Source organism: Oncorhynchus nerka, unplaced genomic scaffold (genome assembly GCF_034236695.1).
Source record: "Oncorhynchus nerka isolate Pitt River unplaced genomic scaffold, Oner_Uvic_2.0 unplaced_scaffold_1807, whole genome shotgun sequence".
Lineage (NCBI taxonomy): Eukaryota > Metazoa > Chordata > Actinopteri > Salmoniformes > Salmonidae > Oncorhynchus > Oncorhynchus nerka.
Genome location: NW_027039515.1, coordinates 47,765 through 62,500, shown reverse-complemented (window position 1 = coordinate 62,500; position 14,736 = coordinate 47,765). Strand labels below are relative to the sequence as shown.

At 47.9% G+C, this 14,736-nt stretch overlaps 1 pseudogene; it reads left to right on the top strand.

Moving 5' to 3' along the window:
- Nucleotides 1–14,736, top strand: part of LOC135567778 (insulin-like growth factor 1 receptor) — a 58,550-nt pseudogene that overhangs the window by 4,790 nt on the left and 39,024 nt on the right.

The following is a 14,736-nucleotide window of genomic DNA, read 5'->3' as shown; positions in this document are numbered from 1 at the left end:
ACCTGGCACCACACTGTCAGGTCTCTGACCTCCTCCCTGTAGGCTGTCTCTTTGTAGTTGGTGATCAGGCCTACCACTGTTGTGTCGTCAGCAAACTTAATGATGGTGTTGGAGTCGTGCCTGGCCCCTCAATCATGGGTGAACAGGAGTACAGGAGGGGTCTGAGAACGCACCCCTGAGGGGCCCCAGTGTTGAGGATCAGCATGGCGGATGTGTTGTTACCTACCCTTACCACCTGGGTGCGACCCTCACCACCTCCATTTTTTTTTAGATCCAGTTGCAGAGGGATGTGTTTAGTCCCAGGGTCCTTAGCTTAGTGATGTGCTTTGAGGGCACTATGGTGTTGAACGCTGAGCTGTAGTCAATGAATATCATTCTCACGTAGGTGTTCCTTTTGCCCAGGTGGGAAAGGCAGTGTGGAGTGCAATAGAGATTGCATCATCTGTGGATCTGTTGGGGTGGTATGCAAATTGGTGTGTGTCTAGGTTTCTGGGACAATTGTGTTGATGTGAGCCATGACCAGCCTTTGAAAGCACTTTATGGCTACAGACATGGGTCTAAGGGTTGGTAGTAATTTATGCAGGTTACCTCGGTGTTCTTGGGCACAGGGACTATGGTAGTCTGCTTGAAACATGTTGGTATTGCAGACTCCGACAGGGAGAGGTTGAAAATGTCCGTGAAGACACTTGCCAGTTGGTCAACGCATGCTCGGAGTACACGTCCTGGTAATCTGTCTGGCCTTGTGAATGTTGGGATTTGAGATGGTCCGTGATCTGTTTGTTGACTTGGCTTTCGAAGACCTTAGATAGGCAGGGCAGGATGGATATAGGTCTGTAACAGTTTGGGTCCAGGGTGTCTCCCCCTTTGGAGAGGGGGATGACTGCGGCAGCTTTCCAATCCTTGGGGATCTCAGATGATACGAAAGAGAAGTTGAACAGGCTGGTAATAGGGGTTGCGACAATGGCAGCGGATAGTTTCAGAAATAGAGGTTCCAGATTGTCAGGCCCAGCTGATTTGTATGGGTCGGAAGCTGTTGGCCGAGGTTGGAGTAGCCAGGAAGAAGGCATGGCCAGCCGTTGAGAAATGCTTGTTGAAGTTTTCGATAATCATGGATTTATCGGTGGAGACCGTGTTACCTAGCCTCAGTGCAGTGGGTAGCTGGGAGGAGGTGCTCTTGTTCTCCATGGACTATACAGTGTCCCAGAACTTTTTGGAGTTGGAGCTACAGGATGCAAACTTCTGCTTGAAGAAGCTGGCCTTAGCTTTCCTGACTGACTGCGTGTATTGGTTCCTAACTTCCCTGAACAGTTGCATATCACGGGGACTATTCGATGCTATTGCAGTCCGCCACAGGATGTTTTTGTGCTGGTCGAGGGCAGTCAGGTCTGGAGTGAACCAAGGGCTGTATCTGTTCTTGGTTCTGCATTTTTTGAACGGAGCATGCTTATCTAAAATGGTGAGGAAGTTACTTTTAAAGAATGACCAGGCATCCTCAACTGACGGGATGAGGTCAATGTCCTTCCAGGATACCCGGGCCAGGTCGATTAGAAAGGCCTGCTCGCAGAAGTGTTTTAGGGGAGCGTTTGACAGTGAAGAGGGGTGGTCGTTTGACCGCGGACCCATAGCGGATACAGGCAATGAGGCAGTGATCGCTGAGATCCTGATTGAAGACAGCGGAGGTGTATTTGGAGGGCAAGTTGGTCAGGATAATGTCTATGAGGGTGCCCATGTTTACAGATTTTGGGTTGTACCTGGTGGGTTCCTTGATGATTTGTGTGAGATTGAGGGCATCTAGCTTAGATTGTAGGACTGCCGGGGTGTTAAGCATATCCCAGTTTAGGTCACCTAACAAACTCTGAAGCTAGATGGGGGGCGATCAATTCACAAATGGTGTCCAGGGCACAGCTGGGAGCTGAGGGGGTTCTGGAGCAGGCGGCAACAGTGAGAGACGTATTTCTGGAGAGATTATTTTTAAATTAGAAGTTCTATCTGTTTGGGTATAGACCTGTCAACAAATGAGGGTGCCTGGGGACATGCAGGGCCTGGGTTTACCTCCACATCACCCGCGGAACAGAGAAGGAGGAGTAGTATGAGGGTGCGGCTAAAGGCTATCAAAACTGGTCGCCTAGAGCATTGGGGACAAAGAATAAAAGGAGCAGATTTCTGGGCGTGGTAGAATATATTCAGGGCATAATGTGCAGACAGGGGTATGGTGGGGTGCGGGTACAGCGGAGGTAAGCCCAGGCACTGGGTGATGATGAGAGGTTTTATCTCTGGACATGCTGGTTGTAATGGGTGAGGTCACCGCATGTGTGGGAGGTGGGACAGAGGAGGTAATCAGGGTATGAAGAGTGGAACTAGGGGCTCCATTGTAAACTAAAACAATGATAACTAACCTGAACAACCGTATACAAGGCATATTGACATTTGAGAGAGACATACAGCGAGGCATACAGTAATCACAGGTGTTGAATTGGGAGAGGTAAGCTAAAACAACAGGTGAGACAACAACATCAGGTAAAATGGCGATGACTAGGCAGAGAGGGTCGGATTAACTACACACAGAGCCGGAGTTCGCACCTGGGGCCGACAGACACAACATAAATAAACAGAATGGAGTACCGTGATTAATGGACAGTCCAGCAGGCATCAGCATGTAGCCAAGTGATCACAGTGTCCAGGGGGCAGCAGTAGATGGAACAGGGAAGCCGCCACTACGCACGCGGGCGACACGGCGTTTAAAGTTAGTAGCCCGGGGGTGGCAGGGGGGGTCTGCTCAGACGGAGGCCGGTTGAAGGCACAGCGGATGGAGTATTCGTCGCCGTAACCGGCTTCAGTGGGCAAATGCTCACCTTCGATGGCCACTGGCACGCTGGAGAAATGTGCTCTTCCGGGGTGAATCCCGGGTTTGAACTGTACCGGGCAGATGGCAGACAAGGTGTGGGCGAGCAGTCTGCTGATGTGAACATAGTGCCCCATGGGGTTATGGGTAAATTGAATGCACAGAGATACCATGACGAGATCCTGATTAACTCATGCTGCCAAACATACCCTCGTGAAACTGACCACGCTACCGATCCTAGACTTCGGTGGTGTCATCTATAAAATAGCCTCCAACACTCTACTCAACAAACTGGATGCAGTCTATCACAGTGCCATCCGTTTTGTCACCAAAGCCCCATATACTACCCACCACTGCAACCTGTACACTCTCGTTGGTTGGCCCTCGCTTCATACTCGTCGCCAAACTCACTGGCTACAGGTCATCTATAAGTCTCTGCTAGGTAAAGCCCCGCCTTATCTCAGCTCACTGGTCACCATAGCAGCACCCACTCGTAGCACGCGCTCCAGCAGGTATATCTCACTGGTCACCCCCAAAGCCAATTCCTCCTTTGGTCGTCTTTCCTTCCAGTTCTCTGCTGCCAATGACTGGAACGAATTGCAAAAAATCTCTGAAGCTGGAGACTCACATCTCCCTCACTAGCTTTAAGCACCAGCTGTCAGAGCAGCTTACAGATCAATGCACCTGTTCATAGCCCATCTGTAAACAGCCCATCTATCTACCTACCTCATCCCCATACTGTATTTATTTATTTATTTACTTTGCTCCTTTGCACCCCAGTATCTCTACCTGCACATTCATCTTCTGCCGATCTACCATTCCAGTGTTTAATTGCTATATTGTAATTACTTCGCCACCATGGCCTATTTATTTCCTTAACTTACCTCATTTGCACTCACTGTATATAGACTTTTTGTTTTCTTTTGTTCTACTGTATTATTGACGGTATGTTTTGTTTATTCCATGTGTAACTCTGTGTTGTTGTATGTGTCGAACTGCTTTGCTTTATCTTGGCCAGGTCGCAGTTGTAAATGAGAACTTGTTCTCAACTAGCTTACCTGGTTAAATAAAGGTGTTCTCAACTAGCCTACCTGGTTAAATAAAGGTGTTCTCAACTAGCCTACCTGGTTAAATAAAGGTGTTCTCAACTAGCCTACCTGGTTAAATAAAGGTGTTCTCAACTGGCCTACCTGGTCAAATAAAGGTGTTCTCAACTGGCCTACCTGGTCAAATAAAGGTGTTCTCAACTGGCCTACCTGGTTAAATAAAGGTGTTCTCAACTAGCCTACCTGGTTAAATAAAGGTGTTCTCAACTGGCCTACCTGGTTAAATAAAGGTGTTCTCAACTGGCCTACCTGGTTAAATAAAGGTGTTCTCAACTAGCCTACCTGGTTAAATAAAGGTGTTCTCAACTAGCTTACCTGGTTAAATAAAGGTGTTCTCAACTAGCTTACCTGGTTAAATAAAGGTGTTCTCAACTAGCTTACCTGGTTAAATAAAGGTGTTCTCAACTAGCTTACCTGGTTAAATAAAGGTGTTCTCAACTAGCCTACCTGGTTAAATAAAGGTGTTCTCAACTGGCCTACCTGGTTAAATAAAGGTGTTCTCAACTAGCTTACCTGGTTAAATAAAGGTGTTCTCAACTAGCCTACCTGGTTAAATAAAGGTGTTCTCAACTAGCTTACCTGGTTAAATAAAGGTGTTCTCAACTAGCCTACCTGGTTAAATAAAGGTGTTCTCAACTAGCCTACCTGGTTAAATAAAGGTGTTCTCAACTAGCTTACCTGGTTAAATAAAGGTTAAATAAAGGTGTTCTCAACTAGCTTACCTGGTTAAATAAAGGTGTTCTCAACTAGCTTACCTGGTTAAATAAAGGTGTTCTCAACTAGCCTACCTGGTTAAATAAAGGTGTTCTCAACTGGCTTACCTGGTTAAATAAAGGTGTTCTCAACTAGCCTACCTGGTTAAATAAAGGTGTTCTCAACTAGCTTACCTGGTTAAATAAAGGTGTTCTCAACTGCTTACCTGGTTAAATAAAGGTGTTCTCAACTAGGTTAAATAAAGGTGTTCTCAACTACCTGGTTAAATAAAGGTGTTCTCAACTAGCTTACCTGGTTAAATAAGGGTGTTGTTCTCAACTAGCCTACCTGGTTAAATAAAGGTGTTCTCAACTAGCTTACCTGGTTAAATAAAGGTGTTCTCAACTAGCTTACCTGGTTAAATAAAGGTGTTCTCAACTAGCTTACCTGGTTAAATAAAGGTGTTCTCAACTAGCTTACCTGGTTAAATAAAGGTGTTCTCAACTGGCCGACCTGGTTAAATAAAGGTGTTCTCAACTTGCCTACCTGGTTAAATAAAGGTGTTCTCAACTGGCCGACCTGGTTAAATAAAGGTGTTCTCAACTAGCCTACCTGGTTAAATAAAGGTGTTCTCAACTAGCCTACCTGGTTAAATAAAGGTGTTCTCAACTAGCCTACCTGGTTAAATAAAGGTGTTCTCAACTAGCCTACCTGGTTAAATAAAGGTGTTCTCAACTAGCCTACCTGGTTAAATAAAGGTGTTCTCAACTAGCTTACCTGGTTAAATAAAGGTGTTCTCAACTGGCCTGTTCTCAACTAGCCTACCTGGTTAAATAAAGGTGTTCTCAACTTGCCTACCTGGTTAAATAAAGGTGTTCTCAACTGGCCTACCTGGTTAAATAAAGGTGTTCTCAACTAGCCTACCTGGTTAAATAAAGGTGTTCTCAACTACCTGGTTAAATAAAGGTGTTCTCAACTTGCCTACCTGGTTAAATAAAGGTGTTCTCAACTAGCCTACCTGGTTAAATAAAGGTGTTCTCAACTAGCCTACCTGGTTAAATAAAGGTGTTCTCAACTAGCCTACCTGGTTAAATAAAGGTGTTCTCAACTGGCCTACCTGGTTAAATAAAGGTGTTCTCAACTAGCCTACCTGGTTAAATAAAGGTGTTCTCAACTAGCCTACCTGGTTAAATAAAGGTGTTCTCAACTAGCCTACCTGGTTAAATAAAGGTGTTCTCAACTAGCCTACCTGGTTAAATAAAGGTGTTCTCAACTAGCCTACCTGGTTAAATAAAGGTGTTCTCAACTAGCCTACCTGGTTAAATAAAGGTGTTCTCAACTAGCTTACCTGGTTAAATAAAGGTGTTCTCAACTAGCCTACCTGGTTAAATAAAGGTGTTCTCAACTAGCCTACCTGGTTAAATAAAGGTGTTCTCAACTAGCCTACCTGGTTAAATAAAGGTGTTCTCAACTGGCCTACCTGGTCAAATAAAGGTGTTCTCAACTAGCTTACCTGGTTAGATAAAGCTGTTCTCAACTAGCTTACCTGGTTAAATAAAGGTGTTCTCAACTGGCCTACCTGGTCAAATAAAGGTGAAATACATGTTTTTTTTAAAACTCTGTGAAGGAGATGTGTCGCGCTGCACGAGGCAAACGGTGGTCAGTCAACAGCCTGATCAACTCTATGTGAAGGAGTTGTGCACGAGGCAAACGGTGGTCACACCAGATACTGACTGGTTTTCTGATCCACACCAGATACTGACTGGTTGTCTGATCCACACCAGATACTGACTGGTTTTCTGATCCACACCAGATACTGACTGGTTTTCTGATCCACACCAGATACTGACAGGTTTTCTGATCCACACCAGATACTGACTGGTTGTCTGATCCACACCAGATACTGACTGGTTTTCTGATCCACACCAGATACTGACTGGTTTTCTGATCCACACCAGATACTGACTGGTTTTCTGATCCACACCAGATACTGACTGGTTTTCTGATCCACACCAGATACTGACAGGTTTTCTGATCCACACCAGATACTGACTGGTTTTCTGATCCACACCAGATACTGACAGGTTTTCTGATCCACACCAGATACTGACTGGTTTTCTGATCCACACCAGATACTGACAGGTTTTCTGATCCACACCAGATACTGACTGGTTGTCTGATCCACACCAGATACTGACTGGTTTTCTGATCCACACCAGATACTGACTGGTTTTCTGATCCACACCAGATACTGACTGGTTTTCTGATCCACACCAGATACTGACTGGTTTTCTGATCCACACCAGATACTGACTGGTTTTCTGATCCACACCAGATACTGACTGGTGTTCTGATCCACACCAGATACTGACTGGTTTTCTGATCCACACCAGATACTGACTGGTTTTCTGATCCACACCAGATACTGACTGGTTTTCTGATCCACACCAGATACTGACAGGTTTTCTGATCCACACCAGATACTGACTGGTTTTCTGATCCACACCAGATACTGACTGGTGTTCTGATCCACACCAGATACTGACTGGTTTTCTGATCCACACCAGATACTGACTGGTTTTCTGATCCACACCAGATACTGACTGGTTTTCTGATCCACACCAGATACTGACTGGTTTTCTGATCCACACCAGATACTGACTGGTTTTCTGATCCACACCAGATACTGACAGGTTTTCTGATCCACACCAGATACTGACTGGTTTTCTGATCCACACCAGATACTGACTGGTTTTCTGATCCACACCAGATACTGACTGGTTTTCTGATCCACACCAGATACTGACTGGTTTTCTGATCCACACCAGATACTGACTGGTTTTCTGATCCACACCAGATACTGACTGGTTTTCTGATCCACACCAGATACTGACTGGTTTTCTGATCCACACCAGATACTGACTGGTTTTCTGATCCACACCAGATACTGACTGGTTTTCTGATCCACACCAGATACTGACTGGTTTTCTGATCCACACCAGATACTGACTGGTTTTCTGATCCACACCCCCATCTGTTTTAAACTGTTCTCTTTGACCAACAGATGCAGATCTGTATTCCCAGTCCTGTGAAATCCACAGATTAGGACCGAATGAATTTATTACACTGATTTCCTTATGAACTGTAACTCAGTAGAATATTTGAAATTCTGGCATGTTGTGTTTATATATTTCTATAGTTTCCTCAGATGCTCTTCTGTTATGAAACCAACCAGGTTGATGGTTGGTTGCGTTTCTATTTTAGTTCAGTATACCTTGGTATGTTTTCTGTCTGTCCCTGTCCCTGTCCCACTCTCCCCCATCTCCAGTGTGACAGGTTGATGGTTGGTTGCGTTTCTATTTTAGTTCAGTATACCTTGGTATGTTTTCTGTCTGTCTCACTGTCCCTGTCCCACTCTCCCCCATCTCCAGTATGTTCTGCAGCGCGTGTGACGGGCTATGTGATAAGATCTGTGATGAGAAGGTCATTGACTCCGTGGACGCGGCCCAGTCTCTGAAGGGATGTACCGTCGTCAAGGGCAACCTACAAATCAACATCCGTAGAGGACGTAAGTACCTGTTATAGTACAGTTATATATCACTACCTGTTATAGTACAGTTATATATCACTACCTGTTATAGTACAGTTATATATCACTACCTGTTATAGTACAGTTATATATCACTACCTTATAGTAGGGAACAGTGAGAGGCAACGATCCTAACTCCTGTCTCCTTACCTCCTCTAGAGAACAGTGACAGGCAACGATCCTAACTCCTGTCTCCTCTCCTCCTCTAGAGAACAGTGACAGGCAACGATCCTAACTCCTGTCTCCTCCTCTAGAGAACAGTGACAGGCAACGTCTCCTCCTACTAGAGAACAGTCCTAACTCCTGTCTCCTCCTCTAGAGAACAGTGACAGGCAACGATCCTAACTCCTGTCTCCTCCTCTAGAGAACAGTTACAGGCAACGATCCTAACTCCTGTCTCCTCCTCTAGAGAACAGTGACAGGCAACGATCCTAACCTAACTCCTGTCTCCTCCCCTCCTCTAGAGAACATAGTGTCTGAGCTGGAGAGTTTCATGGGATTGATCCAGACAGTGACAGGCTACGATCCTAACCTAACTCCTGTCTCCTCCCCTCCTCTAGAGAACATAGTGTCTGAGCTGGAGAGTTTCATGGGATTGATCCAGACAGTGACAGGCTACGATCCTAACCTAACTCCTGTCTCCTCCCCTCCTCTAGAGAACATAGTGTCTGAGCTGGAGAGTTTCATGGGATTGATCCAGACAGTGACTGGCTACGTGAGAATCAGACACTCTCAGACGCTGGGCTCCCTGTCCTTCCTCAAGAGCCTCCGCTACATCAATGGAGAGGATCTGATGGACGAGTATGTTACCACATTATTATGGATCCTCATCCTCATTCATCCTCATCCTCATTCATCCTCATCCTCGTTCCTCCAGCTACCACTACTACTGCTACTACTACTACTACTACTACTACTACTACCACTACTACTACTACTACTACTACCACTACTACTACTACTACTACTACCATTACCATTACTACTACTACTACTACTACCACTACTACTACCACTACTACTACTACTATTACTACTGCTATTACTACCACTACTACTACTACTAATACCGCTACTACTACCACCACCACCACCCCCTCCCTCCTCCTCCTCTTCCTCCTCTTTCTGGGGTTTGTTATGGATCCCCATTAGTTCCTGCCAAGGCAGCAGCTACTCTTCCTGGGGTTTATTATGGATCCCCATTAGTTCGTGCCAAGGCAGCAGCTACTCTTCCTGGGGTATATTATGGATCCCCATTAGTTCCTGCCAAGGCAGCAGCTACTCTTCATGGGGTTTATTATGGATCCCCATTAGTTCCTGCCAAGGCAGCAGCTACTCTTCATGGGGTTTATTATGGATCCCCATTAGTTCCTGCCAAGACAGCAGCTACTCTTCCTGGGGTTTATTATGGATTCCCATTAGTTCCTGCCAAGGCAGCAGCTACTCTTCCTGGGGTTTGTTATGGATCCCCATTAGTTCCTGTTGCCCCATTAGTTCCTGTCCCCACCCCTCTACCTTCTGTCAGCTTTGTAAAGGAGGACCAGCTCCCCGCCCCTCTACATTCTGTCAGCTTTGTAAAGGAGGACCAGCTCCCCACCCCTCTACATTCTGTCAGCTTTGTAAAGGAGGACCAGCTCCCCACCCCTCTACATTCTGTCAGCTTTGTAAAGGAGGACCAGCTCCCCGCCCCTCTACATTCTGTCAGCTTTGTAAAGGAGGACCAGCTCCCCACCCCTCTACATTCTGTCAGCTTTGTAAAGGAGAATCAGGACCAGCTCCCCACCCCTCTACATTCTGTCAGCTTTGTAAAGGAGAATCAGGACCAGCTCCCCACCCCTCTACATTCTGTCAGCTTTGTAAAGGAGGACCAGCTCCCCACCCTCTACATTCTGTCAGCTTTGTAAAGGAGGACCAGCTCCCCACCCTCTACATTCTGTCAGCTTTGTAAAGGAGGACCAGCTCCCCACCCTCTACATTCTGTCAGCTTTGTAAAGGAGGACCAGCTCCCCACCCCTCTACATTCTGTCAGCTTTGTAAAGGAGGACCAGCTCCCACCCCTCTACATTCTGTCAGCTTTGTAAAGGAGGACCAGCTCCCCACCCCCTCTACATTCTGTCAGCTTTGTAAAGGAGGACCAGCTCCCCACCCCTCTACATTCTGTCAGCATTGTAAAGGAGGACCAGCTCCCCACCCCTCTACATTCTGTCAGCTTTGTAAAGGAGGACCAGCTCCCCACCCCTCTACATTCTGTCAGCTTTGTAAAGGAGAATCAGGACCAGCTCCCACCCTCTACATTCTGTCAGCTTTGTAAAGGAGAATCAGGACCAGCTCCCCACCCCTCTACATTCTGTCAGCTTTGTAAAGGAGGACCAGCTCCCCACCCCTCTACATTCTGTCAGCTTTGTAAAGGAGGACCAGATCCCCACCCCTCTACATTCTGTCAGCTTTGTAAAGGAGGACCAGCTCCCCACCCCTCTACATTCTGTCAGCTTTGTAAAGGAGAATCAGGACCAGCTCCCCACCCCTCTACATTCTGTCAGCTTTGTAAAGGAGGACCAGCTCCCCACCCCTCTACATTCTGTCAGCTTTGTAAAGTAGGACCAGATCCCCACCCTCTACATTCTGTCAGCTTTGTAAAGGAGAATCATGACCAGCTCCCCACCCCTCTACATTCTGTCAGTTTTGTAAAGGAGGACCAGCTCCCCACCCCTCTACATTCTGTCAGCTTTGTAAAGGAGGACCAGCTCCCCACCCTCTACATTCTGTCAGCTTTGTAAAGGAGGACCAGCTCCCCACCCCTCTACATTCTGTCAGCTTTGTAAAGGAGGACCAGCTCCCCACCCCTCTACATTCTGTCAGCTTTGTAAAGGAGGACCAGCTCCCCGCCCTCTACATTCTGTCAGCTTTGTAAAGGAGGACCAGCTCCCCACCCCTCTACATTCTGTCAGCTTTGTAAAGGAGGACCAGATCCCCACCCCTCTACATTCTGTCAGCTTTGTAAAGGAGGACCAGATCCCCGCCCCTCTACATTCTGTCAGCTTTGTAAAGGAGGACCAGCTCCCCACCCCTCTACATTCTGTCAGCTTTGTAAAGGAGGACCAGCTCCCCACCCCTCTACATTCTGTCAGCTTTGTAAAGGAGGACCAGCTCCCCACCCCTCTACATTCTGTCAGCTTTGTAAAGGAGGACCAGCTCCCCACCCCTCTACATTCTGTCAGCTTTGTAAAGGAGGACCAGCTCCCCACCCCTCTACATTCTGTCAGCTTATCTGCTTGGTTCTTTTGCCTTTTCATCTTTTAATGGTTTGTTTTGAGGAATTTCCTCTTTCACTCTCTCTCTCCGTTGATGTGGCGTTGAGCGTTGCCATGGTAATCAGGTAGGGTATTGAGTGGTGTGTGTGTAGGGGAATGCTAGGAGAGGTTCCTCTGCGTAGGTTGTCCTTGACAACGAGCCCTGAACCCTTGCTCAATTCTCTTAATTGTACATGGATAACGTTGGAGAGACTCTGCCTTTCAGTCCGTATTACAACTGCCTCTGCATGGCTATTCTATCACAATATGGAGCTATGGGGTTGGTGTGGACCGAAACAGCATTCCCTTTCACCTACATAGAAAACACTGTCCTCTGCTGTTGTCTGAGAGTTTCATTAACAATGTCTCAATCATGCACATTAAAAGATCCTGTCAGGTGTTGAATACATCTGCATTTTACATTTAGGCAGCAGCATACCACCCTGCATCCCACTATGTTAGGCAGCAGCATACCACCCTGCATCCCACTGTTAGGTAGCAGCATACCACCCTGCATCCCACTATGTTAGGCAGCAGCATACCACCCTGCATCCCACTATGTTAGGCAGCAGCATACCACCCTGCATCCCACTATGTTAGGCAGCAGCATACCACCCTGCATCCCACTATGTTAGGCAGCAGCATACCACCCTGCATCCCACTGTTAGGTAGCAGCATACCACCCTGCATCCCACTATGTTAGGCAGCAGCATACCACCCTGCATCCCACTATGTTAGGCAGCAGCATACCACCCTGCATCCCACTATGTTAGGCAGCAGCATACCACCCTGCATCCCACTATGTTAGGTAGCAGCATACCACCCTGCATCCCACTATGTTAGGCAGCAGAATACCACCCTGCATCCCACTATGTTAGGCAGCAGAATACCACCCTGCATCCCACTATGTTAGGCAGCAGCATACCACCCTGCATCCCACTGTTAGGTAGCAGCATACCACCCTGCATCCCACTATGTTAGGCAGCAGCATACCACCCTGCATACCACCCTGCATCCCACTATGTTAGGCAGCAGCATACCACCCTGCATCCCACTATGTTAGGTAGCAGCATACCACCCTGCATCCCACTATGTTAGGTAGCAGCATACCACCCTGCATCCTACTATGTTAGGCAGCAGCATACCACCCTGCATCCTACTATGTTAGGCAGCAGCATACCACCCTGCATCCCACTATGTTAGGCAGCAGCATACCACCCTGCATCCCACTATGTTAGGCAGCAGCATACCACCCTGCATCCCACTATGTTAGGCAGCAGCATACCACCCTGCATCCCACTATGTTAGGCAGCAGCATACCACCCTGCATCCCACTATGTTAGGCAGCAGCATACCACCCTGCATCCCACTATGTTAGGCAGCAGCATACCACCCTGCATCCCACTATGTTAGGCAGCAGCATACCACCCTGCATCCTACTATGTTAGGCAGCAGCAGACCACCCTGCATACCACCCTGCATCCCACTATGTTAGGCAGCAGCATACCACCCTGTATCCTACTATGTTAGGTAGCAGCATACCACCCTGCATCCTACTGTTAGGCAGCAGCATACCACCCTGCATCCCACTATGTTAGGCAGCATACCACCCTGCATCCTACTGTTAGGTAGCAGCATACCACCCTGCATCCCACTATGTTAGGTAGCAGCATACCACCCTGCAACCCACTATGTTAGGCAGCAGCATACCACCCTGCATCCCACTATGTCAGGCAGCAGCATACCACCCTGCATCCCACTATGTTAGGCAGCAGCATACCACCCTGCATCCCACTATGTTAGGCAGCAGCATACCACCCTGCATCCCACTATGTTAGGCAGCAGCATACCACCCTGCATCCCACTATGTTAGGCAGCAGCATACCACCCTGCATCCTACTATGTTAGGCAGCAGCAGACCACCCTGCATACCACCCTGCATCCCACTATGTTAGGCAGCAGCATACCACCCTGCATCCTACTATGTTAGGCAGCAGCATACCACCCTGCATCCCACTATGTTAGGCAGCAGCATACCACCCTGCATCCCACTGTTAGGCAGCAGCAGACCACCCTGCATCCCACTATGTTAGGTAGCAGCATACCACCCTGCATCCCACTATGTTAGGCAGCAGCATACCACCCTGCATCCTACTGTTAGGTAGCAGCATACCACCCTGCATCCTACTGTTGGGTAGCAGCATACCACCCTGCATCCCACTATGTTAGGCAGCAGCATACCACCCTGCATCCCACTATGTTAGGCAGCAGCATACCACCCTGCATCCCACTATGTTAGGCAGCAGCATACCACCCTGCATCCCACTGTTAGGCAGCAGCATACCACCCTGCATCCCACTATGTTAGGTAGCAGCATACCACCCTGCATCCCACTATGTTAGGCAGCAGCATACCACCCTGCATCCTACTATGTTAGGCAGCAGCATCCCACTATGTTAGGCAGCAGCATACCACCCTGCATCCCACTATGTTAGGCAGCAGCATACCACCCTGCATCCTACTGTTAGGCAGCAGCATACCACCCTGTATCCTACTGTTAGGCAGCAGCATACCACCCTGTATCCTACTGTTAGGCAGCAGCATACCACCCTGTATCCCACTATTAGGCAGCAGCATACCACCCTGCATCCTACTGTTAGGTAGCAGCATACCACCCTGCATCCCACTATGTTAACCAGTAGCAGACCACCCTGTATCCCACTATGTTAGGCAGCAGCATACCACCCTGCATCCTACTGTTAGGTAGCAGCATACCACCCTGCATCCCACTATGTTAGGCAGCAGCATACCACCCTGCATCCCACTATGTTAACCAGTAGCAGACCACCCTGTATCCCACTGTTAGGCAGCAGCATACCACCCTGCATCCTACTGTTAGGTAGCAGCATACCACCCTGCATCCCACTATGTTAGGCAGCAGCATACCACCCTGCATCCCACTATGTTAGGTAGCAGCATACCACCCTGCATCCCACTATGTTAGGCAGCAGCATACCACCCTGCATCCCACTATGTTAGGCAGCAGCATACCACCCTGCATCCCACTATGTTAGGCAGCAGCATACCACCCTGCATCCCACTGTTAGGCAGCAGCATACCACCCTGCATCCTACTGTTAGGCAGCAGCATACCACCCTGCATCCCACTATGTTAGGCAGCAGCATACCACCCTGTATCCCACTATGTTAGGCAGCA